The sequence below is a fragment of the Podarcis pityusensis genome (genome assembly GCF_964106645.2).
Source record: "Podarcis pityusensis genome assembly, chromosome: 5".
NCBI classification, from domain to species: Eukaryota; Metazoa; Chordata; class Lepidosauria; order Squamata; family Lacertidae; genus Podarcis; species Podarcis pityusensis.
Window position 1 is genome coordinate 48,492,959 of NC_138032.1, and position 16,676 is coordinate 48,509,634.

Below are 16,676 nucleotides of genomic sequence, written 5' to 3' on the forward strand. Positions count from 1 at the left end.
CAGTGTGAGAGCATGGCACCCAAAATGTTCCGAGGTCTCACATGAAAAAATGGAATGTCCTGTTTTTTCCAGGGCACTTGGAAGGTATGTGATCCAGACTACACTTCATTCTACCTTCATAACATTTCCTTACCTGTTCATTTTCTCATTTTATGTGATCTTTCACGACACAGTGGAATTTAGCAAAAGTTTACTGCTCATATCTGTGTTAACTGCTTCCAGAATCCCCCCCCAATGCCCTTCACTTGGAAAATTGTGGGAATGTATTAATTTGCAATCATTGATGCTACTGGTTTAATAGATTTGAGTTATCAACTGTTAGCTGTAAATAACACAGTTGTTCATGTGATCTGTAAATTCATCTTTGGGTGCACACAGGAATTGTTTTCTGATATGGCTTAAGAAGGTTTAAGGTGTCATTATTAGATGATAAGAATTAACTTGTCTTAGTGCATTTCTGTCTAAATGTTATTTTCAATATCTTTGTTGAATCATCTCTCTTTCTAATATTAGTTCCTGGAAGAAGTTTCTCTGTTCCTGAAATTTATGCAACACCCCTATACAAATGGATGGAGCTGTTGAATCCCTTTTATTTTTCCTCCTTAGTAATAACTAGGCTATCATGGATGGTTGTTGTTAGACATAACAATTAGAAAGCCTACCTTGGTAATAGATTACATGGAAGTCTAGAGTAGAACATTTTGAAAGACATGCAAGCTAACTAAAACGAAGAAGACTGAAATTGCAGACACACTGAGTCACATTGATATATATTGATACTGGCAAAGTAAAAAAAAACAAACCAGACTGATTTCTAGAGGTGTGATTGTGTTAGTCTCTTGCACCAAAATCAGTGAAGTCTCATGTGAAACTTTGAAGACTGAGTCACCAGTTATGACTATGAATCTATGATTCTATGACACAACAATATGGGTAGTAGTAATATTAGCACTAACAGCTGGAACACCTGGGAGGCTGGGAGAACAGATGTACTGTACCATTATGTATAATGACATGTCATGGGGATGCTCAAATGGACTCCCTTGTCCAGCACCCATTCACAGAACAGGTGAGGCAGGTTATATGGACATTCCTCATGACATGGGACAAGTGAGACTACAACTTAGTGGTGAAGAAGTTGACACAGTGCTTCCATTAGGGTGGGTCCCAGGTATGGTCAGAAAGCAGCAGATACCACCACCTTGGTGAAGCTAAGTAGGTTTGGAACTGGTTAATACCTGCATGGGAGACTTTGTGGGAACCAGATGATGTCACCTTGAGTTCCATGCTAGAAGAAAAGTGGTATATCATTATAGAAAAATAATAAGTTAGAAATAATAATACATTTTTGGTGAGAACTCTGTGTCTCCCATAACATCTAGCACCAACCAAATTTGTTTAAAGATAAATATCTTTTGTTTAAAGATGGAAGCTCTGGGCTTGTGTGCAAAGTCCTAGCTATGCTATCATTTTAAACACTGCAGCTCTTTCTTTCGCTGCTTTAAACATAATTAAATGTTCTTAGGACCATAGCCACATTTGGAGACATCATTGAAAACAAGATGCTGCATCTCAGGAGCTTATCTCAGCACCCACATCCTAGTGAATTAATCTTTTCAATTGCTTTTTCTCGCCTGTCAACTTTTTATGCCGGTGTTCTCTCTAAATGAGGTGTTTATATGCATCACCCTTCAGTTAGCTTTAAGCAGATGTAAAAGCTGTGTGACATTCTTTCTTCTTTTTTAAGAGACTTTGCCGGTTTGGCATCTCCATAGGAGGAGAAAGGTTTAAAATAGTGCTCCCGACAGGAGAAATGATTAATGGCAGGATCTGGAAATTGTGTTGATGTGGTTCACATCAACTGTACCATTGTGTTTACAGTGACTATGCTAATGAGGCATCAGAAAGGTGCAGCTTGTAAAAATGTTCTACACAGTTAAAAAACTTAAGAAAGGAGGAGGGGGCTTTTCAAACTTCTAGACTCTGGAAGCTACAAGTTTAAATGCAAATGAGATAGCAAAATCCCATGTTTCATTTTCTTTCTATCAGTCCTGTAGTAAACCATTATGCACTGTGGCTCATCACCATCCAGCTCTATTAGTACACTGTGGGCATTCCAGGGGCAGGAGCCAACTAAAGAGGCCTTGCACAGATTTTCCCTGAAATTGACTCTGGGGAGGGGGGTTGTGAGAACCTCCAGAGCAGCACGAGGGGGGAGAAGACAGGGAATTGTTCCACCTGGGAAGCTTAAAAGCTTGTCCTGAACGAATCATCAAGATGGTGCAACACTGAATTTCACCCCTTATGTTTACAATGATTCCTGAAGATTTTTTTTGAAGAGTCTATCCAAAGCAACTGTGGGATCAAAGAAGCTCATTAAGTTGTAAAATGGATATGAATAAGTTTAAGATGGTCACTGTTGACATTTGCACCTGAAGGACCATCTTCCCTTATATAGGCCCCACTATGCCCTTCTGTCCTATTATCTGTGATTTGGTTTATCTGTTTTAAATGGATTTATTTTTGTAAACTGCTTTAAAAGTGGTACAGAAATATTATTGTTAACACGACCATTAAAAAGGTAAAGGTACCCCTGCCCGTCAGGGCCAGTCATGACCGACTCTAGGGTTGCGCGCTCATCTCACTCAAGAGGCCGGGAGCCGGTGCTGTCCGAAGACACTTCCGGGTCACGTGGCCAGCATGACGAAGCTGCATCTGGCGAGCCAGCACCAGCGCCGCACACGGAAACGCCGTTTACCTTCCCGCTATAAAGCGGTCCATATTTATCTACTTGCACTTTGATGTGCTTTCGAACTGCTAGGTGGGCAGGAGCTGGGACCGAACGATGGGAGCTCACCCTGCCGCGGGGATTCGAACCACCAACCTTTCGATCAGCAGGTCCTAGGCTCTGTGGTTTAACCCACAGCGCCACCTGCATCCCTAACACCACCATTATTATATGCTGTATTTGGGTTCTGGGCATAATTTTCCCTCTGGTGAGACCATGTGGGAAATCAGTATTTTTTGAATTTATTTTATTATAGGGCTGCCATATTTCAAGAAAATTGAAATATGGCAACCCTATTGGCATCAAAGTTCTTGAGATTTTTGAGGGAAATAAACCTTTTCAGAATTCACCCAAAAAAGGCAAAGAGTGATACTCAAACACATACTTCTTGGTTCTGTTGGCAAAAACACAGACATTTTGCCAATTTTTCAAAATTCCCCCCAGACACCAATTTAGCCATTGGGATCCCGGACATGGATACCCTATTTTATCAAATCTCAGCTATTTGCTTGTGGAGGATTATGTGCATTAGGTTGTAAAGTTGGGTAGGAGTAGGTGAGCAAAATAAATCAGGGATTTTTAGTGGTTTCAACCATTTGTTAGACTTAATAGAACATTATTACGAAATTACAACATTATGGCATTTGAAACCCAAATTGCACAATCTAACAATCCTAGATGTGGTCAGGCAGGTGGATGTTGATAGGGTCTTAAGTTACTAAGCCTGTTGCATTTGACCTCACACCTTTCTTGTTGGGGAGGAAACAGCCTTTTAAATAATCTTATAAATGACACTGTGTTGTTTCAGATATGATGTTGGCAAAAGTCTGGGGGACAAAACTCCAATAGCTGTGAAGGTCAGTGTCGCTTGTAATTACATAGCTTCTTACCCATTTCAGGTCAACCTGACCTTATTGTTTATGCCACTATCTGAAAGGCTTGGTGAAGCTGCCAGACAGCTGTTTGGGAAGTGAAACTAACATGCAGGTATGTTCCAAAGTGCCACTAGAAAAGAATTTAAGCTTCTACTATATATATATGTGTGTGTGTGTGTGTGTGTGTGTGTGTATGCGCAGATGGCATGGAAACTGCCAGTTAGAAGGGACTGTATTATAATCTGAATGATTTTTGAAGGTAGAGGGTGTAGCAGTCATAGTAAGAGAGGATATTTGTCACATGAAAGTCAATATATCAATGGTCCCCCTCAACAGAGGTGATAAATAGCCCACCATTGCTGACAGTCATGTAGATAAAATCTGGACCACTTTAGGATTAAATTGGTTCCTAGTTTCACTTGGCACGTTGTTTCCATTCTGTCCATAACTGTGTGTTTTATCTTTGCTGCATAAATACTGTAACTCAAACCAACAATTTGTTCCAATGCCAGTTTGCTTTTTATTGGTTATTTTATGTACCTCAGATTTCCCCAGCAATTAGTTGAGGCCGGGAAAAATTTCCGTAACCTCTCATTAAAAGAGTGCAAACAAGTTAAATATTTAATTATGATGAGCACTGCTCCAAATGGCTGTGCAGTTCTTCAAATGGTTGAGTGGACACATTTTGGGATGCTGCCTAGTTGGCAAATAGTTTCTGCCTCCATGAACAAGGGACAGGATGCAGTGAACATCTGATGTGTTAAAATTGATTTACAGGAAAGTGTCCTATCTGGGACTGTAGGTAAGCTTTGATTTGGCAATATGCAACTCATTAAGCTACATGCTCCAGGTTGCATTACTGAGTATGTGTGAATCTAGCACAATGAATGATGCGATATCACCATTAAAATAAATCACCTCATTCAAATACTTTTTGATATACTCATTTGACTTCCTCTCTGCTGGTCTTCTCCATCTCCTGCCTCCTCCAGATTTACCAAAAAATGTGCCAATTTCCCCTGAATATTATCTTCGTAGTCACTATGTCTATTTGTGTAATGAACCACACATCTGAGTTTTCTGAACTCTAGCGTTTTGTCTCATAATCCTGTCTACTGAAAATATAGTTTCGGCCATGGTACAGCATGACTCTAGGGTAGAGGCTAAAGATTCCAACATTCAGGTGTATTACTATAAATATGTGCACAAGCACATGTGATGCTAACAAAAGGCATTGAAATGGGTCCCCACTCTAGTTCAGACTTCTAAATGCATGGGCCTTCTTTCTCCACAGAGAACCAATCAGTTATTGATATCCATTGTTTCTGAAGGTTGTATGGTTGAGAAGTAATAATACTAATACTAATGATAATAAACCATTAATAGAATCCAGCTGAATGCTAATAAATTCAAAGAGGAAGAGACCAGTATATTGATTGGCAGAAGGCCAGTTTTGCTTCACACTGTTATATTGAGCAAAGAAGAAGACTATGTATGCTAAGCTATAAACCTCTAGTACATGGGCATCTTTCTAATACGTAATTTATATTGTAGGGCAAAAGAAAGTCAAATAAGTTTTGTGCCTTTTAACAAGCTATGTAACATCAAGCACAGCTAGTAAGTAGTTTGACATCTGCCATAACATTTTGTCCTATGAACTGCCCAAGGTTGTTTGCTCCATGCTTTATCAAGGCAACACGTTTGGGGATTTCTGTGCTGACTTTTAATATTAAGTGCCTGAAGGAGTTATCCATACAAAGATTTGTAAATCAAGTAAGTTGAAGAGATCCAATCTGGCAAACTTTTAAGAAGGCCCTGACACAATAGAATTATGATTTTTCTACCTTATGGTATGACCTTTATTTGAGGGTTTTTCCCGGAAAATGGGAGGCTATGAACTTGAAACTCATAAGAATATTGACAAGACTGGTCATCATTCAGAAGTCCTCTAAAAAAAGAGTGTCTTGTGATTTTATCGGTGTAACACACTTTCCAGTCTTTAAGGACTTTGCCCATTCTCTAAAGATTGTTCAGTCTGCTTCCCCTGCAAAGCTGTTTAGCACTGCTTACAAAAGGTTGTTGTTGTTGTTGATTAAATTTGTATTCTGCCCATCATACAAAGATGAAGCAGGGAGGTTCTCAATAGAAAAACACAAAATGAGAACATGTTGTAGTGCAACATTCCTTTAAAAACAGCCTGAGGGCGGGAGTGTGGACTATGAGGCTGGAGAGGCAGCTGGGCAATGCCAGTGCTTTGGGGCATTACTTTCTAAGTAATTGCCCACTTCTCATGAGACACACACACACACACACACACACACACACAATTTTCTGCAGGAGAAAGTCATGTTAAGATCTTAAAATGACATTTGGGCTGCACTGTTAAGGAAAAAGGATATCTGAAATGCAATTTACACCCAGAAGGCTATGGAGTTTGCAAGATGCCAACAAGTTACTATGTGGTTAAGTGTAATCTGCTGCTGCCTCCTGTTTCTGGACCTGGTCCTTTCACCTGTGCCCTGGAGCTTGAATTGCAGCCTAGGTATGATCTTGCCAAGGCTTCTAGTACTGATCTTGTAAAAGTTTCAAACACCCTGACAACCTCTCAAAGATGGGCAAGGCTGCCCCTACCAAAATTCCCTTTAGCGAGACAAAAACAAAAGCCCTTCCTTCTTTCTACAGACTGTGGGCGTCCTCCCCCGTTTGACATTCTACAAGACCATTCCTCCCAATTACATGACATTTTTTATGGCAACATCTCTAGTTATTGAGAAAGATTTCGTCTTATTTCTTTGCATGTGAAGGTTGGATTTTGATTGCCTGATTTATTCTTGCTTATGATTCCTAAATGGATTTTCAGAACACCATTTATGTTCATTTTTGAGCACATATATATAAAAAATATCTATGGTAAGAAACGTTAATGGGATGTTTATGTGGAATAGAGAAGAGAAATGGCTTTGTAATATAAGTCTGCTGTCAAAGTGCCACCTGATGACAAATAACTGGTCGATAGTGGGCTGTAACTTCTTTGATCTTGTCATAATTCTGGTGACATCCTGCCTATTCCATATCTTTGCTTTGAATTTTTAGATATTCGTAAGTCAGCTGTGTGTTGAAAATAGAAACTTCTGGTGGTGATAAAGAACACATATATTCAAAAGCACTTGCTGTACTTTTCCATTCTCTAGACCTAAAAAAACTTAAGAGGAAGCACAGAGTAGTGCTGAAATTAATATTCAGAAATATTCAAAATTTGGTAAAGTTTCCAAATTCACTCTACAAACTTTGTGCAGTGCATTCTGATTTTGCATTTTTCAAAAGTTATTTCATTTTGTTACACATAGCAATACAGGTGTTTTAGAGTCACAGAAAGAAGGCTTGCATGTTTGACATCATATGGTCCACAAGTTAATAAAGAGCAGAAAAATGGTTATTGCAGGAATCTAGAAATAATACTACAATGAATAAGATAATGATTCAATGGAAGCACAATGGAGCGGTTAATGAAAATTCATGGGATACTAACAAATCCAGATAAAAACATACTTTTCAGGAACATGTCAGACCTAAATTTGTCTTTTGACGTAAATAATGAATGACCACCATGTGGCTGCATAGTCTGCAGGTTTGTCTTTACCCCTGGAAACTCATAAAGAACGAGTATGATTTTTCAAATATTGTGATAAATGGAGCTTTCTTAAACCAAGTAAAAAGGGAAGACGCCAAGTTAGTCCTCCATCCCTGAACAATGGTTAGTCAAGCGGTGACAAGCACTGCATTTTGCTTGACTTTATCCTCCCAAAATTTGAATAAGTAAGACTTACTTACTGTCATCCCTTGATCATTTTGATTTTGACAGGCTTGAAATACAGGGTCTCATAAGCTGTCAGTTCCTGAAATACTGTCAAATACTCTATGGGTTGGAACAAACTACCCATGGATGGGACTTTACCCATGGGATGCTCTGCTGGAGGAAGGGAGGAGCAACCATTTTTGTTGACACTCCACCCCCTGAAATCCCCTGTGCCCACCAAAAGGGGATGTGTGGAAACATGTGGGGCAAACCCTGCCATCTCAGCGATGCTGCATATGCAAGGCACAGTCCCTGACCAATACGTGATTAGCCTTGGTCTAAAAAAAGTCTGACTTGCTCATGTGAAGGGCTTCAAAGAGAGGGGCAAGAACTCTGACCAGGCTTCCTTTCCCCATTTTGGAAATGCTGTGTGTGAGTAAGGCCTATCACGTATGCCTTGTGTGCCTGGTTCATGTAGCATGATTGAAGGGTGGAGTTTATGCCACACATTCACACTTGCCCTTTTGTGTGTTCAGAATGAAAACCAGAAGAGGACTAGAGTTACAAACTTGTAATACTAAAGGAACACAACTCATATGTCACAGAAGTGGTTAACTGGCTGTCAGCTCATACTCCCTCACACAGTTGTTATGAGGATAAAGCGTGTTCTCCTTCATGGAGAGCACGTGTTGTGGTGGGGTCTGCTGAGCCACCCCTCTGTTACCAGGCAGGGTCTCTAAAGATGGCCTGGGGCAGTGATTGGTTCACTGGGTTGCTGGGGTAAAAGTTATGTTGCAATTTTGGTGGGAGGGGTAAAATGTTTAAATACTCTGCACGCAGCCTGGAGCTTTCTCTTTGCTGCGTGCAACGGATCACCCGCCCACCCGCCCTTGAGTAAGGGGTTGTTGCATTGACCTTGCTATGCCTGTCATGGGGTCGTCTGCCATTGGGGCAGGGGCCTGGTAGGAATTTTGTCCATCTGGCTGATTGGCTGGGCCATTTGGTTTTTGCCTACTGCGTAGCAAATCGTCACAACTTGTAAGGTTGCGGTTAGGCATTGGTTATAAATTGGTGGAGGAGGGGTTAGGATAGGCTGGGCCTGCCCCTCCATGGTTGCTGCGGAAAGGGAATTCCGTTAAAGGAATCCTGGGGCTTGCCATCTTTTCATCCAATCCCTGGAATGGGACTAGGGCCAGCAAGCCTTCGGGGAGCATGCGGATGAGAATTGAGGGTCTGTGACTCAGCTCCATTTCTCTCCGACTTGCTTTTCCCCGCACTGTCTTTCGGTGGTGCCCGGAAGTCAGTTCTGTCCCCAGGCGGGGGGACAGATAGTCTTAACCAATGCCTAAACAACCACTCACGGTTTTGTATTTAAATAAAGTTGTGGCCAAAATTATGCCAAAAACCTTAAACAAAAATTAAGTGTGCGTTGTGAGTTATTTGAGGGGTGGCTTGGGGACCTCGACACGCAAAACAGGATAAAAATGTACTTTTACTTGCCCCAAGCCTGTGGAATAGAGTGAAAAGCTTTGAAAGAAATGTGTGCATTCACTCCTTTAGTAGTTACGACTTATTAATATTTTGTGCAATCTACTGTAAATTCACTTAAATTAAAAGTGAGCCAACTTGACCAATCCATTTCCAATTCAGGGTTGCTCGCTACAATTGAATGTATATTTTAAGAGCACAATGTTCAGAGAAATGCTACCAAACCATGATACAAAATTGGTATCATTTGTAAGATTATCACAGCAAATTCAGGAGGGGGGAAATCAGCGAAGTACCTTGAAGACATGATATTGGCACGAAAGATGTAAGATCTGAGGGAGATGATTGGTGGCCTAATGTACAAGGGATTCGTTCTTCAAAAGAAACATCTGTAAGTGGTATTCCCTGTTGCCTGGATGGCCGATCAATGAACATTTGCATTCCAATAGCCAGTTCTTGTGAAAATAAATTGAATAGCATTTTAAGAGGCTGGAACAATGTATTATGTAAAGGATCTTTTGTTCTCTAAGTTCAGCAAGATCAAATATGCGGTGATAATAAATCTTTTAAAAGTGGAGGTGGAGGGAGAACAGGGAAACGTCAGTTTTGATTAACCACTATTTTATTCAAAATGATTTTAAGTGAAGTCTCAAGTAGATGCATTTATTTTATTATGTACCCCAGAAAATCGGCATCTTGAGATAGGCATTTTATGGTTTGTAAAGACTTCTGCCCAAATGTACAGTGGTACCTCGCGTTACATATGCTTCAGGTTACATACGCTTCAGGTTACACACTCCGCTAACCTAGAAATAGTGCTTCAGGTTAAGAACTTTGCTTCAGGATAAGAACAGAAATCAGGCCTCGGCAGCGCGGCGGCAGCAGGAGGCCCCATTAGCTAAAGTGGTGCTTCAGGTTAAGAACAGTTTCAGAGTAAGTACGGACCTCTGGAACGAATTAAGTACTTAACCCGAGGTACCACTGTACAAGGATGCAATTCCTTGTAAATCAGCTTCTAGAGGAGGTGTGGGGGGGGGGACAATGGCCACCCAGATGTTGCAGAGCTACAATACCCAGCATATCTGACCATTGGTCATGCATGTTAAAGCTGAATAGAGTTGTAGTATAGCCACATTGGAGGACCAAAGTTCCCCCACCCTTGTTCTATAGGAAGGTGCCTCTTCCCTTCCCCCCTCCCTTGCATCCCTATCTTTCTGGTAGAAGAAATCCTGGCATTCATCTCTTGATCACACTGGATTGCCAGTGTGGTATGCCTTTCTTCCTTTCCAATAATTGGCCCCTCCAGATAATGATCCATTCAATTCCCTCCACCCAGCTTTGGAGCACTCATTCTCCAAGGCTGCAGTAGGAAAGACTGGAGTTTCACACCTGAGACATTTGTGATCCCACTGTTTAAGGGTATGAGTATGATCTTGGCTTCCATCTAAACAAGCTTCTCATCTGAAGCTCTTTTATTTTCCCTTTTAGTTCTTGTAATAAACTTTACTGCATATAGCCAAAGAGCTTTGAAAACCTCTCATCCATCCACGGGACCGATAGTTTGCAAAATGACATGTACATTGGCAAAGTACACAAAAACGAAAACCTATGCACCGTATTTACTGCACATAAAACACAGGTCAGTTAGTAAGTTAGAATTATTAGCAAAACTTAGCTGGTCAAATAAAGTAATATAAAGCTGGTTATCTAATAATAGCTGGCACATCATCTTGAGCTGTTTTATCCAGGTACTATAAAATAATGCTAGATAATGAATTTCCCTTGGGTCAGCATATAGTGGGCAGAATAATAAAAAAGTGAGTTATATCTTCAATATGATTACATCCAAAAGCACATTTTCTGTCCTGCTGTGGGATGCCTTTATACTTCTCTTCAAGATAAGCAGATGGCATTACTTGGCATCTAAGTTTTATAAAGGCCCATGTCACCGGGGGAAAGTCAGTGTTTGAAAAGATCTTTTTTGATCGTAGCATCCCATTGGGAGAAGTGCAGATGATTAATGATTGCACAATCTTTCTGTGCATCATAACCAAAGAAACAATCCCTCAGGGCACAATGGCAGTCTAAGGCCAATGAGCATTTTGGCAGCATTTAACTTGCCAAAAAAATTTTTTAACACCCCTTTACCTCACCTCTGAGCCTTAATTGTTCCATCCAGCACAGTTTAGTAGGACTAGTAACTTACATGTCATTTAATCTGAACCATTATCTCAAATAAATCAGGTCAGCTCTAGCTATTATAGATGATAACCTGAGCCTAGCTGTAAGAAGATCCATTGCTGTACCTGTGGGAAATTCTGGGGTGATGCTTAGATTTTTATTCCCTGCAGAATTTGTCCTATAGAAGTCAATGAAACCTGTTTACTAGAACAGGAGAAAGTAATTACAGCTTGTACTACTAGCATAGGAAACATGGTAGAGTAGTATCAGTGGCAAGCTTTTCCTTTCAGTGATATGAAAACAACAATGCTGGAATTAATGGAGTCAAAGCTCCCGGTGTTAAGAAAATAAACCGAGTAGTTCATTTTTCATAAAGTGAAGAAGAAATACTGCTAATAGAAATGGCAGTGCTGGTTGGGAAGCCCAATGCTGAGGATTAACATAAACACACATCACTTCTTGAGGGCCACCAAACCTCCCAGAAGGGCCTCAGAAACCTATCTGTTCTCTTAGGAGTAAATAGGCTGGCATTCTCTTTCAAATCTTTCCCGAAGTGGGAAATCAAGAGACTTTGACCAAATGTAGGTGAAACATTCTGAGAACAAGGAGACGATGTAACTGGATATGTAGATTACATCTATTTCTGTTAGGCAAGAAACTAATATATTACTTTATACTCAAAGTGAGCTCTGCAAAATGAGAACAGCCATGGCATTCTGTCGCTCTTTGGCCCTTCTACAGCACTACAAAACCTCTCTACATCACTTCCAAATTGCCCCTTTCTGTGTGTCTAGCAGAAAATAAATTGTGCCTTAGAGTTATCTTCAGTTGCCAAATGTCTCCTTGGTGCCAGAGGCACCTCTATCTAATTTGGAATGCTCAAATCAAGCTGCTCCATTTTTCTCCAAGGGGGTGGTCATGCTCTGGGTTAACTTCACATGACACACTATTTCAAAGGAGCAACTGTTTTATCATGCAGCTCTGGGCAAGCAAACTGCTTCAAGGGGGCAGAAGAAGGTGGCCAAACAGCATGCCTCAGCTATCTCTCAAGAAGTGCACATATATTAACTTCTAATTAGGCAGCTTACTGCAACTCAGCCGTCACATTGTTATTCCCAAGTATCTTAAGGATTTCAGAGGGAAAAATTGTGGCACTCAGTTGTATAGGATCCAAGGGGGGGGGGGGAGATGGTTACAATATAATAAAACAGTAAACCAATAGTCCAATAAAACCAGTTTAGCACAACTTCTAAAGCAGATAAAAATACAACATATCCTTAAAACTCCGATAAATCCACAACCTGGGCTTTACACTTGCATCAATGCAAGCCATGTGAGCTGGAAACTTGTAGAATTTTTTGGCAGACAAACTTCCACAATCAGAGGAACTTCATAATGTGCACACTATAAGCAGTTTGTTGTTCATTATGTGAAATTTATTTTTCTGTATGTGTTTATTTTCTTTGTTATGGACTTGTGTTTGAAGTACTGAAAATGTCTACAGTTTTTTGTAGTGTATACCATTTTTGTGTGTATAATACAACACCCCCATGCCCCACACTGTACTATGAACCTTTCAGAACTGGATGGAAAGTGTTCATGTAATTTTGATGAAAATATTTTCTAAATGCTTTAGATGAGATTGAAGTAAGTAAATACTCAGAGAAGATGCACTGAAATCAATGGAGCTACTCTGTGTAGACTCCACTTGGAGTAGTGTGTCCAGTTCTGAGCACCACAGTTTTAAAAGAATATTGACAAGTTCGAACATGTTCAGAAGAGGGTGACCGAGAAGATAAAAAGTCTGGAAACCAAGCCTTCTGATGTACATGTGAGGGAGTTGGGAATGTTTAGCCTGGAGAAGAGGTGATATGAAAGCATCCTTCAAGTATCTGAAGGGCTGTCACATGGAAGATGGAGCTACCTTGTTTTCTGCTGCTGCAGAGAGTAGGAGCTGAACCAATTGATTCAAAGTGCAAGAAAGAAGATTCTGACTAAACATTAGGAAGAACTTTCTGATGGTAAGAACTGTTTGACAGTGGAATGGATCATCTCAGAATGTGGTAGACTCTCCTTCGCTGGAAGCTGAATGACCATCTATCGGGTTTCTTTACCTGCAATTTCTGAATTGTAGGGGGTTGGACAATATGTCCCTTCCAACTCTATGCTTCTATGAGTATGACTTACTTGGAGCTCAATGTTTTTCTATACAGAAGCTTTTCACAAAGGCTTCCATGGTGAATATCATAGATTTTCTTGCTATCATGCCCTCAGTATTAAACAAATGCAAACTGTATTGAGGTTGAACTGATGTCAGAAGGTCAGAGTTCTTTCATGGGAATGTACCTTATCACTTCTCTTTCCCAATGTCTGCACAACAAGGTTGATTGTTTGCAGCTTTATCTGAGAAAAAAGAAAAGTTCGATAATATCAACTGAGGAAGAAATAAAATTCTTTTTCCCCCAATAGAAAATCCTTGCTGTATTTGATTTCTGTGTCCTGGAACCAATTTAGTTGTGGAAAGCCAAGGCAATGGAAACTATCTTAAAAATGGCAAATGCATCCAAGTTTAACTTCCTGTCTGCATGAATATCATTCTTATGGCTGTTCGGTCGTTCCCCCCCCGCAACCTCTCTTGTTATCTCTGAACATAACTGTGATCTATACAATTCTCCCAGCACAAAAGGTGATATGTTTGAGATATGCATTGTGTATGGTAGGCATTGTTCAGTAGAGTAACAAGAAATAACTGGTTTATTTGATAGCGGACACAAACAGTATCAAACTAATGGAAAGCATTCTGCTTTTGTGAATGTTTCCTGTTAGAAATCTAACAGGACAAAAATTTTAAAGCCTTTGAATCCCAGCAGCTTCTTCGGAAGTGGCCCAGCTTAATGGAGTGTGTGCCATTGCCCTACCTGCTGCTCATGCCAACCTGGGTGGAAGGTGAGGGAGCAGGCAAATCGTAGCACCAATCTGAAACTGGAGTTATTGGACCCAGATTAGGCCTGGTGTCATTAAATGACAGTGGGAGTCTGACTCAAGATCGGGGGAATCCCAGGCTGGCTCAGACCTTCCTCCTCTTTCCCCCTGGAATGGCTGCCTGCGTGCATCTACCCCCTCTCCCCAATGTTTGATTGAAATAATAATGAAAGCCTAGGCAAGGCTTCCAATTTGCTTTGGGGCCCAGATTCCGGTTGGTTTGGTTGCTGGTCCAATCAGGGCTGCTCCAAAGTGCTGAATCAGGAGCCACATCAGATCTGTAGGATAGAGTGCGAGGAGTACAATCCTTGTTTAAGACCCTTATTTTTGTTTTACATATTGTGTATGGGCTCTGTGGGTTAAACCACAGAGCCTAGGACTTGCCGATCAGAAGGTTGGCGGTTTGAATCCCCGTGACGGGGTGGGCTCCCATTGCTTGGTGCCAGCTCCTGCCCACCTAGCAGTTCGAAAGCACATCAAAGTGCAAGTAGATAAATAGGTACCGCTCCGGTGGGAAGGTAAACGGCGTTTCTGTGCGCTGTTCTGGTTTACCAGAAGTGGCTTAGTCATGCTGGCCACATGACCCGGAAGCTGTACACTAGCTCCCTCGGCCAATAAAGTGAGATGAGCGCCGCAACCCCAGAGTTGGCCACAACTGGACCTAATGGTCAGGGGTCCCCTTTACCTTTAAGAACATGGAGTTGCAGATCTAAGGGAAAAAAAACACTGTTGCATGCAATCCAAACTTCCTTTTTGCCAAGCTGAAAAATGGTGGGGGGTGGAGGTGTTTCCCCATTCAGCTGTGCCAGCCTCTAGTGCCTGCAGAGTGATGCCAGGGCCATTTCATCAGCACATATATCCCTATCCTCAGTGTGTGTGTGTTTTTCTGGGGACAGCAGATGGTAACAGAATAACATGGAAGAAAGCACTTCTTCATATAAGCCAGAGACCCGTGTCATGTAAGAGTTTATCTGTTAAAACTAGCACTTTCAATTGCTCCTGGAAACAAACTGGAAGCTAGTGAAGATGTTTCAACACAAGCAAGATGTGATCCATTATGATGTCTGAACCAGTGGCAATTTCTGAACTGCTTTCATAGACATTGCTAAGGCATGGCTAGCAGTAGGTAAGTTATTTATATTGGCTTGAGTAGCGAAATAGTCTAGATTAGGTTTTGCTGAATTAGTTTTTCTCTGTTGTTTTCATTTGCTCCTATGGTTAATTGCTCAATCTGCTTTAAAATTAGCTTTCTTCTAATAATATATTTACAATAACAGTTTCAATTGCTGCCTTTCCAAAAACTGCTAGTAAAAGCTAAAATTATTTTCTTTTGTCTTTGCTATTCACCCCATGCTCGAATTATTCACAACACTATTCACACTTATGGAGGTTGAAGAACTGTTTATGGGAATAAGCCTGGAAATAAAGATGCCTTCTGAGAACCAAAGGAGGAGAGGCTAGGCTTGCAGGTCTGCTCCTCATGGACCACATTGACCTACACTATTTCATCATCATCTTCTTTTTTTTGCTTCTTGTACAAGCAGATACTAACAGTAAGTCACAATTTGTCTATTGACAATTGAGACAAATGGTTCTATCCAACCCAACAGATACTACAAATGGAAAGAGCGCATGCTGACACAGGAAGATGTATGCTTAAAATCATTGCCAAATAGTGAGCATCAGTCTTAGTCTATGGGAGCTCTTGCATAATGTATAAACAGGCTAAGTCTTGCAATCTAGAGCACAGCATGCTACAAAATCAGATAGAGGCAGAAGTGTGCTTGAGCAGCAAGTAGTTCTAGATCGCTCAGCTGAGCCAGGCAGTACACCACAGGTAAACTGAAAACAGCTGGGATAGAAATATGCCAGCAATCACTGGGATACACCGGAAATAGTTGAAGGGAACCAGTGTGGTGCCCTGGTTACATTGTTAAACGAGGATCTGGTAGACCAGGGTTCAAATCTCCACTTAGCCCTGCAGCTCACTGGATAACTGTGGGCCAGTCGCTGTCTCAAAGCCTAACCTACCTCACAGGCTTGTGAGGATAAACTATAGACCACAACTAACTCCTTGGAGAAAAGGCAGCATATACATGTAAACAATGTCATAAAGCTGCACAAATATGCTTTGAAAGGAAAGAATTTGCAATTCGGCCTTGATGCTGAAAGCTCTGGGTTTTCAGGATTCTTAGCTCTGACCGAACATCTACTAAGCACTACAAACAAAAGAAATGAAAAGCAGATGAGTTTTGAAATACAAAATATCTCTGGGGTTTGGAGTTTAATTTTTTTCATCATGATCTTGTTTATAACTTGTAGAAACTGTGAAACCAATTCTAGGAGTTCTCAGTGTTCAGCTGATTCAAGAATGTCTGAAAGAACTCAGGAAGAGCAATCTAACCCCGTCGCCCCTTACACTGGGTTGGGGGAGTTGGGTTAGGCAGAGGTGTCCCTCTGCCCAAATCTTCCAGCTGAGCTGAACTTACCGCTGTCTTGCGACTGTGTCAGATTCACTCACCCTGCCCCACCACTTTCCACTGCAGCAACTGTAAGCAGAAGGATT

General features: G+C 41.0%; 1 long non-coding RNA gene across 1 annotated transcript in view; it reads left to right on the forward strand.

Annotated features, from left to right (window-relative positions):
* The first annotated feature begins 966 nt into the window (after positions 1 to 966).
* Positions 967 to 16,676, forward strand: part of LOC308477681 — a 105,187-nt gene continuing 89,477 nt past the window's right edge. Inside the window, exons 1-2 of the long non-coding RNA XR_013986662.1 lie at positions 967 to 1,069; positions 3,688 to 3,775. This is a non-coding gene — a long non-coding RNA (uncharacterized lncRNA). The remainder of the gene's footprint in view (positions 1,070 to 3,687; positions 3,776 to 16,676) is intronic.